The 20,466-nt window shown below is 40.5% G+C and overlaps 1 protein-coding gene across 2 annotated transcripts in view; it reads left to right on the top strand.

Moving 5' to 3' along the window:
- The window catches only part of MBP (myelin basic protein), a 130,526-nt gene that overhangs the window by 40,587 nt on the left and 69,473 nt on the right, over positions 1 to 20,466 (top strand). The window lies entirely within an intron of this gene.

Here is a 20,466-nt window from a genome sequence, read left to right as displayed (position 1 = left end):
GTTGAAGAATCCCCTGTAGCCCTTGCAATCTTGCGCAGTCCTAGGGTGTGCATGTCTGTCTTATGTTTAAGTTAATTTTGTCACACACTTTCAAGCCATTCTTATTGGGGCTGCGACTTAGTATTAATGAATCCATCTTTGCTGGCTTAGTAGGTATACCTGAGCAGTGCTGAGTGTGTTCTAGTTCTAGTAGATCCAAGTGCTCTTGGGGAGAACTCCTTGGAATAGGTCAGCATGTGGGATGCCTGTAAAATGTAGCTAATGAAAGTAGCTACACCTATAGCTGCGGGAAAAGATTTCTGAGCAAAGCCTGTAGTGTATTCTACATAAATCAGTGAGCTAAGAAGAACTGGCTACTCCCTTTAGTTTCAAGAAATTTTTGTATTTTTTCAGGTGTCAGCTGTTTGTTTTTATTCCCCCCTTTTCCCCACCCCAAAAATAAGGTGTGTTTGCTATTCTATGTTTCTAAATATATAGATTAAAAACCCTTAGCGTTGTTTTTTTTTACTACAACCACTTTAAAGCTAACCTTCATAATCACAGACTCATAGAAATGTAGGACTGCAAGGGACCTACAGAGGTCATCTATTTTATCCCCATGCCCGGAGACAGGATCAAGTATACCTAGACCATCCTTGACAGGTTTTTGTCTAATCTGTTCTTTAAAACCTCCAACTATGGGGATCCTATTTTGGAAGCCTATTCCATAATTTAACTACCTTTATAGTTAGAAAGCTTTTCTTAATATCTAAACTAAATCTCCTTTGCTTGAGATTAAGCTGATTTTGTCTTGTCCTATCTTCAGTGGACTTGGAGAACAGTTGATCTTAGTCCTCTCTGTAACAGCCCTTATCATATTTGAAGACTGTTGGGTCTTCTATCAGGTCTTTCGCTCAGTCTTTTTTTCTTAAGATTAAACATGACTAGTTTTTTTTAACCTTTCCTCCTGAGTCAGGTTTTCTAAACCTTTTATTATTTTTGTTGTGTACGGATGGTGCACTCTGAACAAAGGGCTGCATTTTAGTTTTAATACACATCCTTGCATTTGAATGTTTGCTTGGAGGAACCACATGGTAGCAGGAGACCCATAGCAGCTTTGACAGAATTCTTCCTCTGAGGGAGTTTGAACTCCTTTGCCACCTTTTTGAAAGGGTGCAGCATGCAATTCTCAGCTAGCTTTTTCTCCCCATGGCCTCATGTTCATCCCACCATTTCTATCACCTGTAGCTAGCACAACCACTAGGCCTAGCAAGAAACAGTAGAACTGATCCCTTGTGGTTGTCCCCTGCACAGGAATGAATGGGTGGGGGCCTCTCTCACCCCCTCCTCCCCACCACCACCGTTTGTACACAAATGCAGAGCCTGCCACGTTCTGACTTTAACCTTGACAGGTGGCTCAAAAATCATTGGCTGGTGTTCATAAACCAGCCACAAGGGGACAGTACCTGCCTTTCCCTGGAGAGTCCAAGTACACAATTTCCTAAACTGCTATCTGCATTTAAAAGCATTGGATTAGAGACTTGGAGTTTCTGTGCTCTAGATTCCCCTTCTCTAAAACAATACATATGTTTTGTTACACTGGACCAGACAGCAATATGTTTAACTTGGAATGTAGAGAATGTTCTATACCATTAATAGCATCTGACACACAGGATCATTAGTGTCAGAAATGCAGTACTTGAAGTGAAGAGTTAAGAGAAACCAGTGGTTGTGGCAGTTCAAGTACTACTTTTTTCCCCTGAAGCATTTGTTTCTCTAGAAGGTTCAGTTAGCTTGAATTTGGCTGGCCAAATTCAACATGCTCTGAATTCTTTCTATTTCATTGGTCCTTGTCACTTGGACTTCAGACATGGGCATGGAATAGGAAACTACACTGACCCCCGGGATTGGTAATCCACTGCTGGGAATGGTTTAGATGTTCATTCCAGTTCTGTTATATCCATTTTGATATGAATGTCTGTTAAGAGTTGCTGATTCGTTTGCAGAGTCCAGTGGAGATTTACATTCCTTCCAGCCAGAAATTACTCTGTGGGTGGTTATTATTTATTTACTTATCTTATGGTAGTGCTTAGGTGCCTCCATCAGCATTGGGCCCTGTCATGCTAAGCACTGCTGGACATAAATAGGGGTAGACATGGTCCGCGTAGCAGAGAGCTTGCTGTCCAGGTGGAGTGGCTACTTCAGTGCTCCAGATTCTATTCCAGATGTTGCAGATTTATATATGAGGCTCCAAAGCTGCAACAGGCTTTCACTGAACAGTGAGTCAACAACAATAGGGAAACTTCCAAAAATGCCCACCGTTGAATGAGCACATGTGGCTAAGGCAAGTTATGGTGTCTGAAATGTTGACTTTTATGCTCTTTTATGGTGATCTGCAGCATTTCATCTTCTCATGCAGACTACTTAGCATGTTGTATAAAGTCAGACTGAGAGCTATTTGGAGATGTACTACCCTGAGTCCACCAACTCTTTTGTGTGCTCTTTTTTTCTTTTTTTTTTATTCAGCCTAGACAATGTGGTCTCTTTGCTTTCCTATTGCCTGGCTGGAATACAATCTTGGAAGCTCAGTACAAATAAGAGGGGGGGTAATGGTAAACCTATGGAGAAACTGACCTGGAAGTGACTGCTCTCTCAAGTTCTAATGACTGAGTAGCCTTAGGGTCTTATTCAGTCCATACTGCTTTAGGATTCTCTGGTGAAACCAGTGTTGCAAAATGCCTTTTATCATTTGCTGGCCAGGTTGCTGTGGACTTTGCTCTCCAATACGATTCTGTCATCTCTAGGCTAGACAACTGAGATGTGCTGTACTGGTAGATTTTCCCTCGGCCTCTTCTCGCAAAGAATTAGAGTTGAGCGAAAACCAGAAGTTCCATCTTTGGGAAAATTCTGATACTTCGGCATTTTTTTTCATTCTGGGATGAAAAGTCAAAATACTGATATTTTCCATAGAACAAAACATTTAAAACATCTATTTGGAAATGTCAAAGCAAAACGTTTTGATGTTCCTGGATCAAAACATTTCATATGGGTTTGTTGAGCAAAATCAAAATGTTTCTTTCCTAGTCAGTTCAGAATTAAACTGTATCTGCCTAAGGAGCCATGGTGCTTCATGGGAGTTGTAGTTCAAGTGCCACATGCCCCCATTCTTTTCTAAGGGACAGGCTGTCTGGCTGAACTATATCCCAGGGACCACTGTGATTATGTGATTCCCCTGCTGTTATATGGCTCTGTCAGAAATATTTCAGAGTCAAGCCTACCTGCCACAAAATATTTCATTTTGATTTTCCTCATGGAAAATTGAAACATTATGGCAAAATTTGTATGGGACCTGCATTTTCCATTTAAAAAAAAATCATTTTGACAGGAAATTCCTAGTCAACTCTACAAAACATGGTTGCACGCCTATGAAGTGGGGCAGCTTGATAATGTAAGCATGTAACACCTGTCTCCCCTGTATGCACTACCTTCCAATTTACTTCTGGGTAAAATTTAAGGTTTTTGTTTTGTTTTGTTTTTTGTAAAATCTTAAATGTCTTGAGAACCTGCTCTCTACAATTCTTCTCCTTCTACCATGCCAAAATTACAGTTGGCTGGAATGTTCTTGTTGCTGCTCTTTCGGGGTTAAACTCCAGGCCAGATGGTAACACATTTTTGTGTGCCCATCTCTGATATGCAATCCTGCTTAAGCCTCACCAAATCACAAGTTGAGCAACTTTTTTGGATACAATACATAAGAATATAAGAGTGGCCATGCTGGGTCAGACCGATGGTCCATCTAGCCCAGTATCCTGTCTTCAGACAGTGGCCATTGCCAGATGCTTCAGAGGGAATGAACAGAACAGGGCAATTATTGAGTGATCCATCCCCTGTGGTTCAGTCCCAGCTTCTGGCAAACAGATTTAGGGACACCCAGAGCGTGGGGTTGCATCCCTGACCATCTTAGCTTATTGCCACTGATGGACCTATCTTCCATGAATTTATCGAATTCTTTTCTGAATCCAGTTATACTTTGGGTCTTTACAACATCCTCTGGCAATGTCACAGGTTGACTGTGCATCATTGTGTGAAGAAGTACTTCCTTATGTGTGTGTTTAAACCTACTGCCTATTAATTTCATCTTGGTTCTTGTGTTATGTGACAGGATAAATGATTCCCCATTCACTTTCTCCACACTATTCATGATGTTATAGACCTGTATCATATTTTCCCTTTGTCCCCTCTTTTCTCAGGTGAACAGTCCAAGTCTTTTAAATCTCTTCTCATATGGAAGCTATTCCATATCCCTAATCATTTTCGTTGCTATTCTCTGTACTTTTTCCAATTCTAATATATCTTTTTTGAGGTGGGGTGACCAGAACTGCACTCATTATTCAAAGCGTACCATGGATTTAGATAGTAACATTATGATATTTTCTGTTCCTTTCCTAATGGTTCCTAACATTATGGTACCTTTATTGACTGCTGCTCCATATTGACCAGAAGTTTTCAGAGAACTATCCAGGATGATTCCAAGATCTTTTTAAAATGGTAACAGCTAATTTAGACCTCATCATTTTGTATGTATAATTGGGATTATGTTTTCCAGTGTGCATTTCTTTGCATTTATCAACATTGAATTTCATCTGCCATTTTGTTGCCCCAGTACATCCAATATCTGTTTAATCAGGTCTTTTAGTTCTGCAGGAGTTTAATAGTTGGGTATGCATTACACTTTGCCCACAGCAGTAGATCATAAATATCTCTTACACATTAGCAAACTGGTTGACATTGTACACCCATTTGGAAATACAATGAATGCATAAAATATGTGTACACAAGAGTCTCATGTTCACACTTTAGCTCTTACAAGAAAACCCAAAGAAGAGAAAAAGATGAGACCCAGGGAATCTACCAGTATACAGTAATCTACCTGGGCAAGCCTTTTATCTGTGGACTGTGTTATTATCATGTACTGGACAAAAGCGGTGAGGTTATTTCAGTTCACATTGCCCTTTCTCGGAAGCTTGTCTTATCTATTGTAAATATAATTAGCGCTGGAAAACAAGCTGTGACTCTAATGCCAAGTAATGGCAAGCTAGCACAAAAATCTTTTGGTGAGACATGTAGTTCTAAGCTAGATGTTATCATCATGGCACAGTTCTTCTCTCTATTTTTCTTCATTATAATTTGTGTGTGAGAGAGAATGCTCATATTCAAGTTGCCCATACATTTCCACTCTAAAGAATGTGGGGGTTTTTTGTTTGCCTTTCACAAAGTTTTACCTTTCTGACTGAAATTTGGCATACTTGCTGCCTCTCAGAGAACAGTTTTTTTCTGGCAATTTCACTGAAAACAGTGGAGTCACTGTCAATCATAGAAAGAGTGGGCTGATAGGGATAGGGGTGGGGAAACCTGCAGCCTTTCTGCCAGGAAAAAAAATGCTTTGACTTTTTTTCACAGGTCTTGCATTTCAAAGCTGGAAGAGATGGAAAATTGAAATTTGGCACAGAAAGATTCTCCACACCATGGCTGTATCTGTCAATGCTTTAGTGAAAGTGAGGTTATTAGAGTTTAAAAGATAATTCATGCATGGGCATTAGCTTTAATTTGCAATAAAACTAACATCCGCCAGCATTCCATAGGCACTGCACATGTCTGTCTGGGTAAACTGAGTGGAAATTTTCATTGAATAGACTTTCTCCCGAACTCCATTTAGATTTGTGCATGCACACATAAGGAAATCAAGCAGAACTAGCTAGTCTCTAACTCTGCATACCCAGAAAATGCATTCGTGCATGCAAAAAACATTTACATTTGAGTTGCCAACTCCATGTAGACATTCTGGTTTTGGTGAGTGCAAATGGTTTTTCATCAATACCACAGATGCATACATAGTCTGTTTTGGAAAATCTGGTCTTTACCCTCTTTATCTGATTCAGCCTACATAGTGTTTGAGTAACTGGTCTATTTCTGAGGCAATTTCTACTTTTTTTTTTTAATACCTATTTCAGCCTTAAAATAAAATAGGAAAGACATAATTTCGCTCAATGGAAACCTGCATACAAGGGGACACTGACATCAAAAGGATTAAGGTTTTGGTTACCTGTTGTAAAGGAGACCTGCATAGGATATGATTGAATCGCAGCTTTGTCTTGCATGAATTCAGATCAAACTCCAAGAACATAGCCAAATTCACATCTGGCGTTCCTGGGAAGTGCTTGCTGGAATGGTAGCTCCACCCACCTTTTGGAATAGAGCACCTTGCAGCACACTCCATTGCTGTATTTTTGCTGCTCTTGGAATCGGTGCATAGTACATGGCACTTCTATGATCCTCTTGCTGTTCACCAGAGTTTTTAGGGGGAAATGTGAGGAGGCGCTGAAAACTGCTCAGTTCTCCTCTTTCTCCAAGAGTTTTTTGTGTTTGGCATAAAAGATTTTGTGCCAACAGTATATAAACAGCTTTACCCTATATACTGATAGACAAGAAGGTCTAGAGAACAGTAGCTGAAGAGAGACATCCAGCGGTTAGGAAAGACACATGAACAGTTGAGAGGGAATCACCTGAGTATCTCTTATTATTTTAACACCTGCTACACAATGTCCCCACTATTTTTTCTTCAAGCTTATTAAAGGTGTGTCTGTATTTGTGTAAGAGAAAGAGAGCACCTTAGGCATTTTAAATCCTGTTTTATTGGGACGGAAAAGAGTGGTGCAGGCTGCAGTTATGAGATCTGTGCTGAAGTTGCAAAGCAGGATGGTTAAGGTTGGATCATTGCAACATGCCTTTGGGTGCTGCATGCAACTACTCTGAGAATCAGGGCAGTGCAGACCCAGGAGACGTGGTGCTGATCATGGTATATTAAGTAGAAAGTTCAAAAAGACACTCCATAACTAGCACTCTGTGTCCCCTTGAGGATGAAGTTTGTTCTAGCAGGGCAAACCTCCTTGTGTTTTCTTGAGTGCCAGGAAGATGTTCTGTTCTGTTTGCACAAGGGGAACAGGCTTCTTACATTCCCTTCCCTCGCTCTTCATGCACCAGTGCAGGATAGGGCATAATTTTGCATGTATGTGAATTGAAAGCGCTGCCGGAAAGAGAACCGTACACAGGAATTAAAATTAGAAGGAACTTAAACACTGTCTCTCATCTAGTTATCCTGTGACTTTGAGTCACTAGTCATTTAGATAAGTCGAGAGTGAAATAAATAGAATAGTCCAATGTATGCCAAGCTCATCTCTAATTTGTGAACTGAAGCAACTTTTGTCATTGAACTTCACTTAAATTATGTTGTGGACCCACTTTCTAATATCAAGTCTAGAAGAAAACAGGAATGAGTTATAATATGGGTTATTAGTGGTATTTATTATTTAGTTGTATGACAGTAGCACCTAGACACCCCAATTGTGACTAATAGATTTTAAAGCCAGAAAGGTCTATTAAGATCCTCTAGTTTGATCTCCTGCATAACACAGGCCAGAAAATGTCACCAGCAATTCCTTCATCTAACCCATAACTTCTGATAGAGGTAGATCACATCTTTCAGAAAGAGATCTAGTCTCGATTTAAAGAATGCAAGACTAAACCATCCGTATGTAAGTTTTCCAATGGTCAATATCCCCGACTAAAATATTTGTGCCTTATTTCCAGTTTGAATTTGTCAGCTTGGATCATGTTATGCCTTTGTCTATTGCATTATAGAACCTTAACGTCTCTAATCTCCCCATATAAGTGCTTGCACTCACTTCTTAACTTTCCCTCTGAGGACTTAGACTGAGCTTCTTAAGACTCTCATGGTAAGGCAAGTCCCCATCATGGCCCCCTTTTATGGCCACTGTATACATACACCAATAGAATACCTGCCCCAGAGAGTTTGTAATCTAAATAGTCAAGGAAAACAGTTGGAATAAGGGGAAACAGAGGCACAATAAGATGAAATGCCTTGCACTAGGTGACAGATCACTGACAGAGCCAGAACTAGAAACCACAGTCCTCTTCACATATAGTCCCATGCATTGTCCACAGGAACAAACCGCTTCTCTTGAATTTATGTTCAGGCTCACATATTGTTAATGGTACAGGATGTACATGTTTATATTTCTTTGATTTGCAATTTTTGTTATGCATATTTTTGATCATTAAGCAACATACACACTTTTTCTATATTTAATTCTAGTTACTTCACCAAAAAGATACACAGGGTAGGATAATTTCTAAAAACAAAATCAAGTTGGCAGGGTCCTTTAAGGAAGGGTGCACGGTGTGAAAAAGTTTGAGGCCCACTGGTTGAAAGCAAACACACAAAGCTAGCAGAGCCAGGGAATGGCAATCCATGGGGTACTGGGGTAGGTCAGACTGGGGTAGGACTGTGAAGGTAGAGACGGGGAGATCAGTGGCAGCATGGAAGGAGAAGTCTAGAAGCAGCTTTGAGCGTCCACCATGCTGAGTGGATGCACCAAAACTTGCAGGTTGGGAGAGAAGTTGTTTTGCGCGCATACACTTCAAGCTGTGTGTAACTGCAAGACTCCAAACCCTGCCTCTTAAGCAGTGCATCTAAGCCCTGGCCCAAGGGGATAATGTATTTGGGTTCTCACATTTCACACTTGGAAATTTTGTAGTATTTTAAAGTGGTTTGATCTATGGAACAGGATGAGTTGGCCTCTGTGCTTTGATTCCTTAAGGTGAGACGGATAGCCTGGAACAATTTGTACTGTAGCTCACTTTTACGGGCATGACAATACCCCTTTAAGTACAACAAGGAGGTATACAGTAGAAATCCATGTCTGAGGGTTTTATTTTTAACAAGAAAATAAAATTGAAAAGAACTAGTATTTTCTGCTGCACACACTGGTACTTGTGTAGAAACATCCTGGTAGTGACAAGACTGCAGTCCCTTACAAGCCTTGCAAGTGTCACAGCAGAGCCTGATAATGCCCTCCTTTATTTCAGTGTTCAGAGCAGGCTCACACTCTAGTGCCTTCCCTCTGCTTTCCTTTTCCATCTCCAATGAAATGCCTGGATTTCTCAACGTCTTTTAATACCCCTACTTAATATGGGGCTATTCTTTCTTTCTGATATAAAGCCCCTTCATCATAACAGAATTTGTAAATTAGTCCCCAGCTGGTTCAGTCTCTGTGTTGCTAGCATACTGTACAGTTCCTTCTTGCTTTTGCAGCATCTTACAATAATAATTATTAATAACCTGCACATACATAACAGAGAATTGCAGAGTAGAACTGTAGACAATTGAAATGGACCTTCCTTAGTTCCACTCTGTTTGGTTAAGACAGAATAAAAGTTTTTATCCTAACACACACACACCATGTATATGGCAGCCATTGCAAAAAAAAAAAAAAAAGGTATCTTTGCTTCAACTGTATTTTAATGGAAATTGGCAAAAGTTAAAAAGGTTCCATGATAATTGCAGTCTCCTTAGTTTCTGTTTAGAAGGTTTTACCATTGAATTTCCTTGTTGATTTTTTTTTTAACGCTTATTCTTTGTTGAAGGAATAGTTTAATATGGCTAAGGAAAGCAACAGGTTTGTGTTACATATACTGGACCAGATTCTCAGGTGGCATAAATCAGCATAGCTTCATAAGTCAGTGACTTCAGTGGGCACAAAATAAGACCTTTCATAGTTTTGCTGGTCAAATAATATTTGACCCCTAAAAATTTTCCCTTACTTTATTTTTCCACTTGATGGGATTTCATGGATGTAAATCAGAGTAGAGGTAGACTCACCTGGCCTGGTTCACCACTGCATTGTTCCCATTTTACACCAGCGTATCTCTGCTGATTTCAGTGGAGTAATGCATTGATTCATTAGCCTCTCTTAGATCCACTCTTCGATCTATTAAATATAATATCTGGCTCTCAGTTCTTCTGCAGCTTCACGGATAAAGTCCTTCATTTCTAGTGTCCCATGAGTTACAAGACAGTTCCAAGGAGAGAAGGGATAACTGTTAATTCCCTAATCCAAATACGCCCATCATCTGTTTTGCAGAGCAGAGTTTTGTTCTTGAACTCTTAAGAATCTAAAGGCCAAATGCAGTCCTGGTGTGAATGGGTGGACTTTATTGAAATCAACTGCAAAAAAAAGGGCAAACATACCAGGGTTGAATTTGGTCGAGATGAGGTGTTTTTGCCTTTTCTTTTGGAGTTCATCCATTTGAGAGGACAAAACTTTTATAAGGTTCAGGGTAGAAGTTAACAAGATGACATCAAAACCACCACAGGAGTTTTCAGTATTAGAAACACATTGATCTATCACTTACTTTTCTTTCAGACTGTGTTCTGATCTCTTATCTCACCTTCAAAATGTCTTGCATATAATCCTGTCATTTATGAAGTTACTGCATGCTCTGTGCCGTCACTGCCTTGTTCAACCCTCCAGGTTTTGCAGCTAAACTCTGAGCACAAAGACATAATCTTCTCTCAAAAGAATTCCATGCTGCTTAAAGAAAGCTGCTTCTAGGGCAGGAATTTTGAATGTAGGCATTTTTCAGGCATACCATATACAGATTCAACAAATTATCCAAAAACACAGTGGGTTCTCAGTGAAAGCTGAAAGGAGACCTTTGGTGTGTGTGTGTGCAGTCATCCTTCTTGAGGAATTATTATTATAGGAAATCAGAACAAAAATGGGGATGTGATGGTACCAAGCTGATCTGTACTAATTAAATGTTTACTAATTTAAATTTTAGTTTAATGTGTTCTATTAAATCTGGTATTTTAAAAAATGTGTTAATGTTCCTAGTGTGCAAGATAAGTGCAATAAGTCTTAATTAATGTAAGCCCTTATTAGCCCTCCCATACACATTTTTATGATTCTGCTAGAAACAGAGGGAAAAATACATTAGGACAAGATGTAATGTAAAATGCAAGTTTTCAACCATAAATTTGGAGATTGTTAATGTTTAAATTACACTGTATTTTTGTCACCCGAAGTAATTCATGTATGCTACTCACTACTAGAGCACTCTAGTAGAGGCATGAGAGCAGCACAATCCGTTAAGGGGGATCTGTTAAGGGGTGTGATCCGGCAACTGCAGGCTCTCCTCTGGTGCTTCCTCTTGGGTTATAAGCATTCCACCCCTGCTCAGGAGGTTGTCCGGCAGCACTGTGGTTCCTAGCACCCGGTTGAATTCCTCATGATAGGGGTAGGGAGCCCTGACACATGATTCCCATCCTTCCATTTTTGCAATAGGTGGTATGGAGGCACTTGACTCACTCCCAGCATTGACTGCTGGTCTGATGGATCCCTAACGCCACCAGTCTCTTTGATATGCTTTTATAAATGTGCTTGTTTCTTGTATTGCCAAAATCATGACTCTGTTCACACTGTATTGACCAAAATTTTGGTATGTTCTTCTGACCAGCTAGCAGCACGCTCGGTAGGGGACATCTTCTCAGTTTTTGAACAAGCTAGGCTTAACTGTGCTTACAATCACACAGTCTGTGTGGAAAAGAAGGGTTAAACACTGAGCATCTGTATTTGAACTAGGTTCAGGGGAGTTGAGTGGGAATTTTGGGGAGAGAAGGGCTGGGAAACACAGGCCCAGGGGATTGTGGGGATAGCATTGACAGACTCTTCTAGCAAGAGCTGGGCAACATAGGCTTCTGTTACATCTTAAGTGAGTGAGCTTGGACACACGCTACAGGTGGACACAGGCTTAGACACCTGTGTCTGAAAACAACACCCCAAACCCCATATTCACCAATGTCCTGTAATTAAGGTGTGTTCTGTGCAAGGTATGCCTTGCGTGGTATTATTTTAAAAGTCACGATCTTCTTAACAATATCCTGTTGGATTGTACGCGCTCCCATAGTATGTGAAGTTCCAAAATATTATTTTAAGTGCTACTAGAACATGTTGCAAGGTGGAAAACTGCCACAAACAGCCTTTCAGGCACAACAATGGCCAGACAATGTTAATGGCCATCTCTCACGCTTTCAAGAATAGATTCCACTAACAGGAATTGTTTACAGTGAAAGCTTTGCTGTAGGAAGCACGTTTGCAATGGGGCTGGACTGACCAATGAGGACGACCCCACAGATCACAAGCCCAATTGTTCTAGCAAGCTGAAACAGACTATAAAAGGAGGTGCGTGACATCATCACTTGGCTTCTCCCTCTTCCTAACTCAACATCTGAAGGCTCATCTGGAAGACAAAAGACTTTGAAAGTGGGGAGGGGAGTCCCAGGCAGGGAAGGTTGCCCAGCCTGCGTTTAAGAAACTGATTGTACCCACTAACAAGGGTGAGACATTGCTAATGCAAATATTGGTAGTGTATAGAACTTAGTCTGCGATCTGATGTTTATTTCATTAGGTAACTACTTTTAATCTCTTTACACTTGCCACTTATAATCACTTAATCTATTTTCCTGTAGTTAAGAAACTCTTTTAATGTTTTATCTCAACCAGTTTGTTTTTGAGTGAAGGGTTTAGACAAACTGCTCAGGAACAAAAGCTGGTGCACAATTCTTCCACTTTGAGGGAAGGACGGACTGGATAATAATCTCCACTGGTCAGGCTTTTTGACCAGGGTAGACGGTATTTGACTAGGGTAGCGTAGACCAGACCTGTGGTCCTGGGCAAAGAAGCCAGCTGGAGTTTCTCTATTGCTGGTTCATGAGTGGCTGGAAAGTGTTCACTGAACTGAACTGGGTGTGGTCCCTGCCTGTGGAGGTCCTGTGTAAGTGCAATACCTGCCAGAGGTTTGTGGCTTGTCACAGCATCACAGTGTGAGAGGGAGCCCAGGCTTGTCAGACAGACGGTTCAGTGGTATTCCAGCTCCCAGGGGATATTCCAGGGGTTCTGCATTCCATCACAAACCCATACCACTTGATGAATCAGCAGGCCCGTGCTTTGGAACGTGTCAGAGGGCTTTGTGTGTGGATGGTAGGAGGGGTTGAATTTAGACATGAGCCCATATTTACTATGCAGCGTAGACATACTCTACATCTTTTATAAATCTTGCAGTGGTGTCCCATAGCTACAGATTCCCTTACTTCCTGAGCTTATATGTTTTCTTTGTTAGCCAGTTTTAGATCTTCCTATCTCAAGCCAACTCCTCTTTCAAACAGCGGTTGCACAGATGGGATGATCATTAAGTAGTTGGTTGGTTTGATTGCAGGGCCAGAGGTACCTCAAAGTTTTTACAAAAAAAATCATTAATTTCTTGGGAACACAGTTTTTGTAAATGTTCAGAGTGATTGTACAAAAAGTATGATCCATACAGAGAGAGAAAATAAAAATAGGTCTTCTTGCAAGATCCCCAAACACGTCACTTTATCTCTGTAATAAATGCCATTACATGATTTGAAGTGACTGTATTTCTAGTATATTTAAACCTTTCTGATATACATTATATGCATTTTCTCTTTATTATCATTTAGGATGGTTGTTTAAGTCCAGTAGCTATGATTTATTAACCGGGGATTGGAGAACTTCTGTAGGTATGTCTTCACTGCACAAAAGGTATGTTTTTACTGAGCGATAACTAATATGCATTAGCCATCTCACTGTAAAATTCTAGTGGAGACCAGGCGTTGTAATTTTTACCACAAGGCAATTAGCCAAGGCCAATGCTATACCCCACCTGGGGTTAACCTCGCTTATTTAACGTCATGATAAAAACTCCAGTGCCTTGTCTCCACTAGTATTTTATAGCAGGATCGTTAACATGTGGTCATTATTCTGGAGTAAAAACACTTCTTTTTGGCAGTGAAGACAAATGTGCTTAGCTCTGGGGCAGAAGAAATGGAAGTGTCTTACATATTTCATAAGCTTCTCCTGCACTTGATTTACAAGTGTTGCTCAGAGGCTCCAAAGTAAGCCCTACCAGTTCTTTGCTGGAAAGACAGCAGCAATAACATAGGGCTTATCTTCACTGCAGAACCTGTTTGATCTGTCGGGGTTTATAGGCCGCAGTTTGTTACCACAATTTGTCAGCTGCCGCCTGTCTGTGCTGTTAATACAGTTGCTCTGTGCAGTTTGAGTGTTTATTTTGCAGTTTGTAGGCCCCCTCTCACCCAAGTTAGGCTGACTCAAGAGGAGATAACTAGAGCCCTGCAAACCCGCGGATATCCCCTTTATATCTGTGGAACGCTTTTTGCGGATTGTGGATCGGATGTGAATGGCCATGGAGGTCACGGATTCCGTGACTTTCTGGGGCAGGGTTGCAGCAGCTGTCCACCTCAGGCTGCTGCCACCACCAAACAGCTGATCAGTCGGCCAGCCCCGGGTTGCCGCCAATCAGCTGCTCTGCACCCAGGGCTGGTTGGCCATCAGCTGTTGGGGCAGTGGCCCTGGGGGCTGGCTGGCCGAACAGCTGTTCAGCCGGGAGACTGAAGAGCTGATTGGCGGCCCAGGGGCTGCTGCTGCATGAAAGAGGGAGTGTGGATTGCAGGTTGGATGAAAGTTTATTCTGGAGGATACGGATCCACATTTTTGTATCTGCGCAGTGCTCTAGAGAGAACTTTCTGTAGTGAAGAAGCCAGACGTACATGATCAAGGGCTTGGAGGATTTGAGGTGTGGAGCTGGAAGGAGTGACAATGTAAAAATCAGACTCACTTTATATCGTGTCAGTGCCAGCCTCTCACAGAAGTTATGCATGATATCATGCTTTGCCAGGATCAGAGTCAAACTAAGGAGTTTTACAGAACAAGGCTAGAATCTATGACCTCTGAGTGATTGGTATACCTGAAAACAAATAGACTGGGGAATAAGAATACTACATGGTTTTTTTTGGAAAATGGATCTTGTAGTTAAATTTCACACAGCTAAACAACTTCTGAACACCATCTTCCTGCAAGCGCATCTGAATTACCTCTTACGCTTCCCAAAGTGATTTTATATGTTGGACTTGATCTTTAATCCATTGTAGATATAAAAAATAAATTCTTCATAATTGGGTTTCTGTAACTGTCTAGATTGCATCTTAAGGACTCGATGTTACTAGCTTTATTCAGGCAAAATTCAGCTAGAAGGATCTGCCCCAAGCTCTCGAGGAAATGCTTTAATATTCTAAATCCCTAGAGGAAGCTACAGTATCTTTAGAAAGCATGATTAAAGGCTCAGAAAACCTGAGAATGACTGTCTCCTGTAAAATCTGATGAGGAGTGGAAATGTTTTATTGCAGATGGGCTGAAATGGAACAGAACTAATCTCTTGGAAAGCGTTTTAAAAAATTGGACACTATTTTTTCTGAGTCCACAGCTGGTCATTTTTTTTTTAAAGTGAGCTGAACTGGGCAGAAAGAGGCCCTGGTTAGTGAGGCTGAGGAGAGATGCCCACTGACATCAGCGGGCTTTGGATAACATCTTGGTATTTACGGGTATTTAAGCACATGGCTAATGTTAATTGAAGTATCTTAATCAGAGCTTAACGTGGAAACCTTGGATAAATGTCAGTTCCACCCCCTTCCTTCCCTGTGATCAGTTCCTTTCTTGGGCATGCTGAACAAGCCTAGAGGAGGAAGGTAGAGTCTGCTCTTCCTTACATCAACAACAGTAAACCTGAACTTGTATTTTAAATCAAGACTTCATAAACTTGAAATAGTTTGTATTTAAAGGCCCACTTAACCTGACAGATGGGAATCATTGCATCCCCATGCTTTTTACCCAGATAGTGAGCAGCCCAGTTTTGATGTTATCTCACGATGTTATGAGTTAGGCCTGGTCTCCCCACAGCTTTTATACCAGTTTAACTCTTTCAGTTAGGAGTGTAATTTAAATCGGTATAATTCCTAATGTGGATGATGTTATATTGATATTATTATATGTATTCCTCTAGTGCCTAGAAGTCCCAAGCTTATCTACACTTAAAATTTATACCCACATAGCTATGTCAGTCAGGAGTGTGAAAAAAACACCCTTGAACCTTCTTGCCCCCCAAGCGATGTAGCTATGCTGACAAAACCCCCAGTATAGATGCAGCTAACGTCATGCAAGGAAGTGGTGTCCCCACACTGGCAGAAAAACTGCTTCTATCGATGCAGCTGCCACATACAGTAGCGGGTATATGATGGCATAGGCTTTGCAGTGTAGACATGGCCCTCATAGGCTCTGTACAAACAGAACAAAAAGAACGTCCCTGTCCTAAATACTTTACAAAGGTGCCTTATACCAGATACAGCTTATTCCCTTTCTCTGCAGGAATAGCCTTTATACCAGGGTAGATTGATTTAAATTATGGTGATTTCAATAATCAAGTGGAAAGCCTGAATTTAAATAATTGATTTTAATCAACTTTTATTTAAACACACAAGCATATAAAATTTATTTTTATTAAAACAACCTTCAGTGTTTTGGATACATAAACATCTCTTATCAAAATATGTTTCACATTTACAACTAAATTGATTTATTAAACAGAGGAATTAACTGCAGCCAGTTAATTAAGCTGATTATTTCAGGTCAGCCTGGGAAAATTTTCAAATATGTCTAAGTAAAAGTGACTGGAGCTTTAAATTCCTAGTCTCACCTAAGTCTCACAAATTACTGAGGCTGGCCTATGGTGCCATATTTATAAAGCTGGACCTCAAAAATGAGATATTTTCCCCCCGATTCCTTCTATATATTAAAAAGCAGCCTTTAATTTAAAGTACTTGATAGAAGCTCATGGATTCAGCATGTTTATTTCTTCATTTAAATGTTTTAAGAGATTATAATAAGTTTAGGCCTTTTTGTATCAGATTCCATTTTAAAGAGTTTTATTTTTTTAAAGAAAAACTTATTATAATTTAAATAACAAATGTCCTTGAAAAAATAAATAAAAATGAAGACCCAAACTAAAACACAACAATGCTGTGGGCCACATCCTGCAAAGCTTATACTCATAAGTAGGCCTCATTTATGGGAATAGCTACATTGACATCAGTGAGATTACTGTGCAAATTGGAGTTGCAGAGTCAGGCCCCAAATCTGTGAAACCAAATTAATAGAAACAAATTATCTCTCTAAAATAGAGAAGTAAATGATAACTACAACTGGACATAATTTCCATTCCAAGTTTGTCTTATTTCCTAGAACTCACAATGTTGCAATCTCTGCATGAACCTGAATCACTCTGCAACCCGAGGGACTTTTCAGCTGGAATTAGAATGTGACTTCTTGTCTTTGGATCTGCTTAGTGGAATGTAATTTAGTGATTGGATAGCTGAGTTGTCAGAAGTAATTAGACAAAAGGATATCAATGATTACTGGGGGAAAAAAAACACTTCTACTGAAGAACTGTCACAGAAATAGTTTCATCCTGAAATTTATTGCAAAGTACATGTGATTTTGATCTCTAAAGTGTATGGAGCTAGTCTTTGTAACTGACTAGATAGTAATTTACTCTATGTGACTTGGATTAAGCTACAGCAAAAATCACTAATAATAATGCAAATAAGGCACTTTGAAATGATTTTAAAGGTCATCATTAGGACCCTTATGATGATCATATAGCGATACATAATGATTTCCCTCAAAAAAGTTTCAAGAAATTGGTATTGATTTGCCATCTACTTTCTCAGCATGTAACAGAACTCTTGGCTAATTTGTCATGGCTGAATGTGTAGCTTCAAAGGAAGAGAAGAATGAACTAACTGGAGAACATTTAGTAAAATTTTAAAGCTGTTTATTCATGAGTAAACAAATTGGCTAAATTGTGGAAATTCCTCTCTTTTTTTGAATCTCCACATTCCGTAATACTTAGCTTTTAATATAGTATAGGGTACACTTACAATCACCTCTCCATGTGTGATATATATCAATATTGGATAGTATTCATCTTCTCTTTTGTGGTAACATTCTCTCTCTCTATCTGGGTGATATAACCATTTACACAGAATCTAATCTGTCCACATCACATGAAGCTGAAGGGGAAACGAATTCAGTGAAGCCTCTTTTACTGTCTGGAAAACCTTCTTGGTATTTATGCAGGATAATTATGCTCTTTTGAGGGACCAAGTGAAAAGCATGTAAGAGAACAAGGAACTAAAGTAATGTCAGTAGTGGGATATAGTGTATTTATTATAACTGGTCATTGAAACTAGCCCTGGTGGGTCCCAATAACCCCACAAGCACTAGGTTAAAGCGAAGGTATTTTACTAGGGCTGGCAGAAAAAGGAAAAGTTGCATGTACCCTGGTTGCGGTTCCAAGTGAGCAATAGCGGTTCTTGGTTGAACCTCTGGGAGCAGTCCAGTTGAGTTTAGGACTCCTTAGGCCTAATGGTTGGAGTGCCCTCTCCACTCCAGTCTCTATTTAAAGTAATCAGGAGCTTGCAAGTCTCCAGACCGGGACAAGGTAGTGGTGTGTCTCTCATTGGGGCCACTCTGCATTGGCTCCCTGCCCAGTTGCTGCTGCTGTCCCTTAAGTCCCATTCAGACTTGTGCCCAGCTGAAATGTCTGACGTCATACCCTGTTCCACATGGATCTGTATACAGCTCCTGGGGATTTCTCCCTGCCTCCAGTTTCTCTGCAGCTCCTGGCTAGTTATGCTGCTGCTGCTTTCCAAAAGAGTCTGGTTACTTCCTGGTTCAGGATCTTTCCATGGAGTTTCTGCCCCCTCCTCTTACTTGGCCAGGAAGAGGGGATGTGTAGATGGAGTGGGTTGATGAGATTCAGTCTCCTGCTTAGGAGATGCATCTTGCTGACTTCACATATGTCCCAATCAGTTTGGTTCTCTGAAATTCTTGAAAAGCTCTCCACAAAACTCAGGAGAATATTTGCAGAGCTTTGAGGATGTGTTACGTATGCAATAATAACATGCATAAAGAAGAATAAGGTAATCCTTGCTCAGAGTCAGGGCTGGATTAACTCTCCTGTGGGCCTGGGGCTATTAGATTTTGTGGAGCCCCTGTACACAAGTCGTTTTCCTAATTTAAACAAAATGATCACAATTATGGCATTGAGGCTATTAACGCTATCCTAAGCTTGCCTTTTAATGAACATGCAGCTGTTCTGTGGTTATGTTTCAGTCTTAAAACATGTAGAACAGGGGGGGCCAACAACCTGCGGCACGCAAGATGATTTTGAGCAGCTCACACACTCAGGTTGGGCTCACATCACATGGCAGAGGGGTGGGACTGGAAGGAGGGGGGAGCAGCCATCGCGTGGCGCTGCTTGGGGCTGGGAGCGGCTCCTGGCCAGGGTGCTGGGCCAATGTCATTTGGGAGAGGGGCAGGGGAAGGGGCGGGGATTTATTTTTGCAGGGCTCCCCTTAGACCGAGAACCTAGGCTGTAGCCCCTAAAGCCCCTGCATTAATCCGGTCCTGCTCAGAGTCATACCTGTTACATTACTTAATGCTTTGCTTGCTGTAGCAAGCGGTTCTGAAGACAAGATCATCAAAAGCAGGAAAAGGGATGCCCCTGGCACACTTCAGTGCAGAAACAATTCTCAGGATTAAAATAATTAATACCATATAGGGGATAGTAATGAAAATAATAGCATTGCCTAGTCAGTTTGGAGAGTTTACTTTATGGTACAAGTTTGCAGAAGTGTAAAAGGCATCTTAGTCAGGTAGGTAGGTGTGGTAAGTGGGACCTGAGTGGTGTAAATGGGTGAAGCTGAGGTGCACAGGTATCCTGACATGGTATAAAAAAAGACTAAATAAACTTCCTTAGGGGGAGGTGTGGGGAGGAGGAAATGAGAACGATAAAACAGACAACTGTTACGTCTTCGAAATATAGTGGTGTGTTGAGGCCAAGAGGAAGATGAAACTCATGCTGTGATTATCTGAGTAGAGAAAGAGCATCTAAGTCAGTTGCATAAAACTAGGGATAACTCTTACCCCCTAAAATAAACACTCACCATAAGAAATCCCATCACACAACCAGCCTCCAGTGCTGGGAAAAAACAAGAGAAACAGCAAGAACTGATGGGGGCAACACCCCACCCAGTTACTGCATTCCTGCCTCATCTGAAGGAACATTTCAGCAAACTCTGCTTCCAAGTATTTGGCCACTGACTTCCACCACTTCAGTGGTTTGAGTTTCTTTAAAATTTGGCAGCAAATGTGCTGCTTGAATCTTGTGTTTTGTATTTAATGTGAATGATTTTAAGAGATGATAATATTTTGGGCCTCAATATAGGTTGTCAATTTCAAATTTAATTTTAGGTATTTTTTTAAAAAAAATAAACCTAGTAATTTAATTTAAGTTTTAAAAAATAGATTTATTTGATTGATTAATTTATTTATTTTTAATCATGGTTTTTATCCACTTTGCTGTATGTTCATAGTGGTCATTTCTGGCCTTAAAATTTATCAGATTTATGGAAGTCCTGCCCCAAACCTTTTTTTAAAGGTAGAGCTTTGATGACCTTCTCTGCTGATACTAGAAGTAGAGCACCCATTTGTCTTAATCCCCTTCTTGAAATAGACAAACACTGGTTTTCTTTTGTTCAAACGAAGAGAAAATTGGCCTGAAAATGAGAATTTCATCTTTCTTGTGACACTATAATTGTTTAATGGATACAGTTAAGAAATGTGACAGTCTCTA

This window comes from Emydura macquarii, unplaced genomic scaffold (assembly GCF_026122565.2).
Source record: "Emydura macquarii macquarii isolate MOO-44397 ecotype Brisbane River unplaced genomic scaffold, CSIRO-AGI_Emac_v2 contig_431, whole genome shotgun sequence".
Lineage (NCBI taxonomy): Eukaryota > Metazoa > Chordata > Testudines > Chelidae > Emydura > Emydura macquarii.
Note: the sequence above shows the minus strand (reverse complement) of the source record. Positions and strands in the feature narration are given on the sequence as shown.